Consider the following 7,633-nt stretch of genomic DNA (forward strand, 5'->3'; position numbering starts at 1 on the left):
CTACAGATTTTAGGTTTACTGGTCTATAGTTCCCCGGTTTTTATTTGTAGCCCTTTTTGAATAACAGCACAGCATTCACTACCCTCCAGTCCTCCAGGACCTTACCCATTGACGACCGATGATGCAAGAGTACCAACCAGGGCCCCCGCTATTTCTATCCTGTCCTCCTGCAGTGTTCCTGAATATATATGGTCAGGACCAGGAGATTGATAGAAATACTACAAAGTCTGAAAAATATGTCTATTTATTTCAGGTAAAACACCCAAGAGTGAGAAAGTGAGTTAACAATGATTTGCATAATAAATTAAAGATCACACGAATCACAGGAAGTAACTTCAGAAGAATTCCAGACATTGTGGAATCCTGAGAATTCTCAGAAAATTACGATCCAGAAAAGCAGGGCCATGAAACGGGTAAGGAAATCAAAAAGGGAACATGCATACAAACAAAAAGGAACACAAGGACTGCATAAATCTATGATCTATATTTCAAAGGAAAGAGAAAAGCATAGTCAAATGTGGAAATCTGCAATCAGGAGAGACGAGCTTATTATGGATAACAGAGAAATGGCCAAGCAAATAACCAGTTACCTCACATCTGTCTTCATGGAGGAAGATCCAGAAAATCACCCAGAAATACGAAGTGATCGTACAGGACTTGTGGATCGAAAGACAGAAAGTCAATTTATATCAGTAACAAGGCTCTACTTGAACATGCAGCTGGACTGAGCTTTGCTAACCTTGACAAACTAGATGTACTTCATACCAAAATCTTCAGAAATAAACCACTAATTCAAGTATTAGTTGCACTGTCGATGACTGTGCACCATTACCCAGTGCATTCTGCATAGTCTGGAACCAAGCACTACAGATGAACGGGAGTGATCCAAGCATCTACAAAGGGAAGAAGAGATAGTGTGGAGAACTGCAGACTAATTAACTTGACATTTGTGGGGAAACTGTTGGAATCTATTATGTAGGATGTGATATTCGTTATTGAGAAATTAACAGCAACATTGGAGAGAATCAGTATGTATTTCTGAAAGGGAAATCATACTTGACAAGCTTTGGAATTGTTTGAAGTTGATTCTTACAGCACAGATAATGGGGAACCAGTAGAAATGGCATACTTCAGATTATCAGAAGGTTTTCTATAAGAACTCACACAATGAGTTTGTAAATGCAATGAATGTGAAGGGTATTTGGAGGAATATATGCAAGTGGTAAGTTAAAGTTTGGATTGCATTGCTTTACGGGAGTCAGAATATAGATGTAAAGACATGTTGAAGACATGTTAACAGCGTGTTGGTGAGACTGTACCTGGAATATTGAGGACAGTTTTGGTCACCAAATCTGAGAAAGAATATACTGACCACAGAGGAAGTACAATGGACATTCTCCAGATTAATCCCTCAGTTGGTGAGATTGCGCGATGAGGAAACTCGGCCTGTGTTCTCTAGAGTTTCAAAGAATTACAGATGGGTCACTGTGAAATGCATAAAATTCACAAAACATGTGACAAGTTGGAAATTAACAGGATGTTTCTCCGGCTGCCTAATACACAATCAAGGGAAATAATGGCAGGATAAAGGACAGACCATTTAAGACTGCAATAAGGAGGAAATTCTGCATGCGTTGGGGACTAACTAACACAGGGGCATGGAAACCTGCTGGCAGGGCAAGATTATGGATTCCCAATTATTCTACAAGTGTATCCAGCGGAACAGAATAACCAAGAAACAGGTAGGTCTCATTAGGCCAAATTGCATCAAAATAAAGTTTAGTGGTGGGAGACACAAGGTGGTGGTTGACTCCTTTTGTGACTGGAGGCCAGTATCCAATGGTATACGACAGGGATCAGTGCTGTATCCCTTATTATTTGTGATTCGGAGATGCTGGTGTTGCACTGGGTGGACAATGCTAAAAATCGCATAACAACAGATTATAGTCCAATAGGTTTATTTGGCGGCACTAGCTTTCTAAATGCTGCTTCTTCATCAAAGCGCACAATCACCTGATGAAGAAGTAGCGCTTTGAAAGCTCGTGCCTCCGAAAAAACCTGTTGGACTCTATTCTGATGTTGTGTGATTTTCAACTTTAATATTTGTGGTACTCATAAATGATGTCGCTGTGAATATGGACGAGAGGTGGGGAGTGTGATAAGTAAGTTTGTGTTTGATAGACAGATTGGCCATTGGCTGGCAGTGAGGAGGAAGGTCTTAAGTAACGGGAAGATACAGATGAAATGGTTAGATGGACAGATCAATGGCAGATGGAATGTAACCCTGATAAATATGAGGTGATACACTTTGGAAGAAGGAGAGGACTCAATGAATGGCAGCACACTGGGAAGGTCAGAGGGTGTTTCTCCACACATCCCTGAATGTGATGGACAGGTTCATACACAATTTGGGAAAGCACAGAGGACTGTAAACATAACCTTGATTCATTGAGGCACGGATTATAAGAGCTATGCGGAACTTTGGTGACGCCAAGATGGAATACTGTGTGTAGTTCTGAGAACCATATTACAGGAAGGATGTGACTGCACGGGAGGGTTTGAAGAGGAGATTCACCAGGATGTTCCCTACGATTGAGCATATCAGCTATAGAGAGAGGCTGTATAAACTTGAGTTGTTTAGTTTGGAGGAAAGGAGGCTGAGGGGGACGTATTCAAAAGCATAGGATTACGAGGAGCATGGACAGGGTGGATGGACAGCAGCTGTTCCTTTTAGTCAAATGGGCACACTTTTAAAGTGAAGAGTTTGCGGTTTAGTGAGGATTTGAGGATTGCTTTTCAGCCAATGTGTATTGGGGTCTGAAGTGCACTTCTTGAGAGGGGAGATGTCATGACAAACTCAAAATCATTCGAAAATACGCGGTTGTGCACTTGAAGTACCTTAAGATACACGGCTAGGCGTATTGTGTCGGAAAGTGGGCCTTATGTAGACCATGCTGTATTTCTGATAGTACAGAGTCTTTGCTTCTGTGATTGTATGGCTGTAGAAGGCCAATCAGTGAGTACCTTAAAATAGGAATTGATAGGTTTCTGAAGAATGTCTTAACAAAGTCTATAAGACAGAACTTACGATATTTTCTGAAAATATGTTAATGGCAAAATTAAGAGAAAGAAATGTGCAGCTTTCTTACAGTTTGATGTCAGATAATTGAGGACCAGGAAATGGTAGAACTATGTAACAAAAGTTTCAGTCATGCCTTCACAGAGGAAAACAAAATAAAAAAAAAAACTTCCTAGCAATACTAGGGATCTTTAGTCTGGTGAGAAAATGGGAATAGAATGAAATTAGCAACTAAACAGTTTAGAGAAAGTATCGGAATGAAATTAATGGACGTAGACAAAGTCAACAGAGATTTATGAAATGGGAATCATATTTGAGAAAGTGGCTTTTAGCAACATTATGGAGAAGGATTCAATGTAATACGAGTGGAATCTCAGAAAGATTTTTGATAAAGCCCCAAGCCTATTGTGCAAATTCGAATCCTGTGGGACTGGATCTAACGTATGGTCATGGTTTTAGAATGGGAGAGCTGGCAGGAATAAAACAACATTTTTTTTTAAATGGAAGGCTAGGAGGATATAGCAAGGTTCGTGTCTTGGGCCCCAGCTATTCCCAATACAAATCATATATTTGGTTGACGGGCTCAAATGCAATATTCCCAAGTCTGCTGACAGCACTAAACATTGTCAGCCTGTGAGTTGGCGAGAAAGATGTACAAATGCTCCAAAGTGACTGAGACAAGTGAAATTACTTGGATAATATGTGGCAGATGGAGAGCAATTGGGAGAGATGTGATGTTGTGTACTTTGATGGGAACAATAGAATGGCAGCCTCTCATTTGAAAAGGGAGTGGTTGAAAAATGTTGTTCTACAAAGGAATTTAAGCTGCATTTTCATTTATTTCTGCACAGCCCTCTGAGTACATGCAGGACAGTGAGTCTGAAGCTCGAAGTCAATACTGGGAATGGCATTGATACGTTGACCAGTGTATATAGACCCAGCAAGTGGGGAGCTGTAACATTGAAAGATGACATTGTACCAGTCACTAAAGCAATATTGCAGGAGCAGAAAGCAGGTGGACAGATCAATGATGTATTTCACCTTCATTACAGGGGAATTGAGTGCAGGAGTAAGAGTATCCTACTGCAGCTGTACAGGACCTTGGTGAGACCCCATCTCTAACATTGTACAGTATTGTGTGCAGTTTTGGGCACCTTACCCAATAAAGGACAAAGCTGACATTGAGGGAGAACAGGGAAGAATGACCAGACTGATCTCTGGAATGACAGACTTGTTGTGGGAGCAGAGTTTTGGGCGACTGGACCTGTATTCCATGGGATTTAGGAAAATGAGTGGTGATCACAGTGAAATATATAAAACTCTGACAGGGCGCGACAGATTGGAAGCTGGCTTGGATGCCTCAGACAATGGGCCACTGCATTCAGTACAGACAGGCCACTTTGCATTGAGATGAGAATAAATGTCTTCACTCTGAGACTGGTGAACTAGAGTGTTCTCTCCCAGCTCAGGCTGTGGAAACCTAGGCACTGAATATAAATAAGGATTTCTGGAAATTAAAAGGATAGCGGAGTATCGTGTGAAGATAGAAGATCAGCTATCAATCCAGGTTGTTCTCCAATAACTCAGTAGCTGTGTTCCTGTGCAACACCGTGTTGTGCAAAATCGTGCAATATTAATCATGGGGTCTATGGGAAAAAGAGGGTAAGGGGCGAACCCCCAAAATTATTAGTAAAGCCAAAAATTTAATTTAGTCTAACACACATACTAGCAAAGTCTAAAAAAAACTTTAAGTCACATATTGTAATAAAACAGTGCTGTAAATGTAACACTTTCAAAATACAGGTCACTGACGACAGCAGTGTACCTTTCACCACACTCTTCACCAGAAAGCGCGTGGGGCTGACTGACCACGTCATGTCGATGGGGAAACTCCAGTTCTCCTCAAGAATCTCCCCACAGTTTGAAATAAAGTTCTTTCTAAATGGATACTACAATTCCCCGTTTCAGGCTCAGTTTCAAGGCTTCCAGAGCGGATTACATTCCTGTTTTAGCTGAACACATTGATTGTACATTTTGCAGACAGAGGATCCTGAGGCTGGGTTGTGCTGTTCAGTTGGTTCCCGGCAAGGAATTGCGTCACAGTGAACGGGGATTCACTTTATGGAAAAAGGTTCATGAATCACATTGCAGCCAAATTGTATTTAATCAACACGCGTTATCTGAGAACTGCCTGTATATTGAATGGAGGAGCAAAATTGATGGGTTGAAGGGACTACAGCAGTTCTAATTTTATATTTCACAATGTTTAAACATATTAAGGGATATGAATATTGTATGGGTAAAACTGCATGAAGGAGGTGTTCGACCATTAACTTGCACAGAGAAAGCTCAATGTGTTGTGTGACGTACTCATTTCCCGAAGTTCCTGTACAGTGTGTGGGAAAGCTCAGTAAGTGTTGTCACAAACCGTCAGACGTTAGGAAGGAGGTCTCTGCAGGGTCAACAGGACTATGTTTCCCGTTCCCTTTTCTGAGACCAAGGTTGTAGCCAGGTGTTCTCTCCGGGTATATCCTTTAAGAGCTCGGAGCAGTTGATACAATTGAGTCTCTTGCTTGGCCGTTTTAGAGACTATTGAAGAGTTTATCACATGGCTGTATGTCTGGAGTCACTGTTAGGACAGACCAGGAAAACATGGAGATTCACTTCCTGAACGTACATTGGGGAAGGAGATCGATGGACTCAAGATCATTTTTACTGAACCAGATTTTCGATCTTGATATGTTAATAATTGTTTTTATCTTCCACCAGCTGCCCAAGCATGAGCCTGGTCTTTATTAGTAATCCAATGACAATTCCACGACTGCACCATCTCCACATGGAGACCTATCTGAAACTACAGTGAGCTGGTTATTTCTGTGCTACTTGACAGCTCTGTCAAATAGAACTCCCACCAATTAGACTGTCGTGATGGGACTGATGGGGTGGTAATTAGTCAGATTGTATTTATTCCCCTCTTAGGAAACTGGACATAGCTGAGTAATTTTCCACGTTGCCAGGGAGATGTCAGAGTTGGAGCTGGAATGAAACAGCTTCCCCAGTGACACGGCTTATTGTGCAGCACAAGTCTTCAGTCCCATTGCAGGAATGGGTTCAGGGCCCATTGCCTTTCTTGTATCTGCTGTGTTCAGCGGTTTCTTCATGTCACGTGCAGCGGATCGAATTGGTTGAAGACTGGCATCTGTGATTCTGTGGGCATCATGATAGGGTAAGTTGGAACATCCACTCAACACGTCTGGCTGAGGACAGTGCAGACACCACATACTTGACTTTTACACTAATGTACAGGACTGTTCCATTATTTAGGAATGGGATATTTGTGGAGTCCTCTCCCCCAGTCAGTTGTTTAATGGTCCGTCGACATTCATGCTTGGATATGGCAGGATGACAGTGCTTAGATCTGATTTGTTACTCGTGGTATAATTTCTGCCTCTGTACCAGATGTTAGTTCTGCTGTTTCGAGAGAAACCAGCCAATTGCGGTAGCTTTAATGGGTTTTCATCATATAAAGGTACACATAGTACTGACCCTGGCATGTTCACCCACACTCGTCACTGAACTATAGATCGGCTTGAGGGTAATGGTGGACTGAGACATTATCCTGAGGGAAAGGTTACAGATTGTCATTGAATACAATTCTGCTTCTGCTGTTGCTGCTGTGACCTACAGCATCAGATGATAACCCAGTTTTAGCTGCAATATCTACAATTCAATTCTACTGACTGTCCCTCAGTTCACACCGAGACCCATTCACCCATTAACCCTGTACTCAGTGACCTACTCTGGTTTCTGATGCGGTAACCCTTCCATTTTCATATTCTCATTCTGCTGAAATTCTTTCCATGGTGTCACGCCTCCAATTTGTTACTTTAACTCAATCAATTTAAGGTACGAATCTGAATCTTTTCCTTTCAGTAATACCATCTTCTGTATTTGAAGTGAATGTGTTTCCTTCTGTTTTTCTCCCTGACCATAATTCAGAGCTCTGCAGTGTCAGTAATGCCAGCCTTATGCAGTTCCAGAGTTAAGGAACTTGTCACCATGTGTTATCGTTCAGTTCCCAGTGTATGGCACTCCATGTTGGACAGGATGTTTGGGCATCTTTGACATTCGTCGTTGGAAATTGTTCAAAAACAGAAATTGCTGAAGAAATTGCTGAAGATGTTGCAGCATTTTATGGAGTGAATGCAGATATAAACTTTCAGGTCCAGTGAACTTTCTACAAAGCTCCCGGTTTCTCTAGCAATTTTTGGTATTTTTATTTCCAGTATCGATCGTTATTTTGTAATTGAAAATATGTTCAATGCCGCTATTCATTTCTGGAGAAACTCAGCAGGTCTGTCAGCATCTGCAGAGACAGAGAAACAGAATTAGTGTTTCAAGTCTAGTGTGACATTTCTTCAGAACTCGAAATGATTGGAAAATGTGCTTTAAATCCCTAACCAGAGTTGGGGAATGGGTGACAGGGGAAAGAGGGTGTGGCAAAAGATAAAAGAAGATTCTGTGAAACGGGTTTAAATTAAGATGCGATGGGGA

This window comes from Chiloscyllium punctatum, chromosome 12 (assembly GCF_047496795.1).
Source record: "Chiloscyllium punctatum isolate Juve2018m chromosome 12, sChiPun1.3, whole genome shotgun sequence".
Lineage (NCBI taxonomy): Eukaryota > Metazoa > Chordata > Chondrichthyes > Orectolobiformes > Hemiscylliidae > Chiloscyllium > Chiloscyllium punctatum.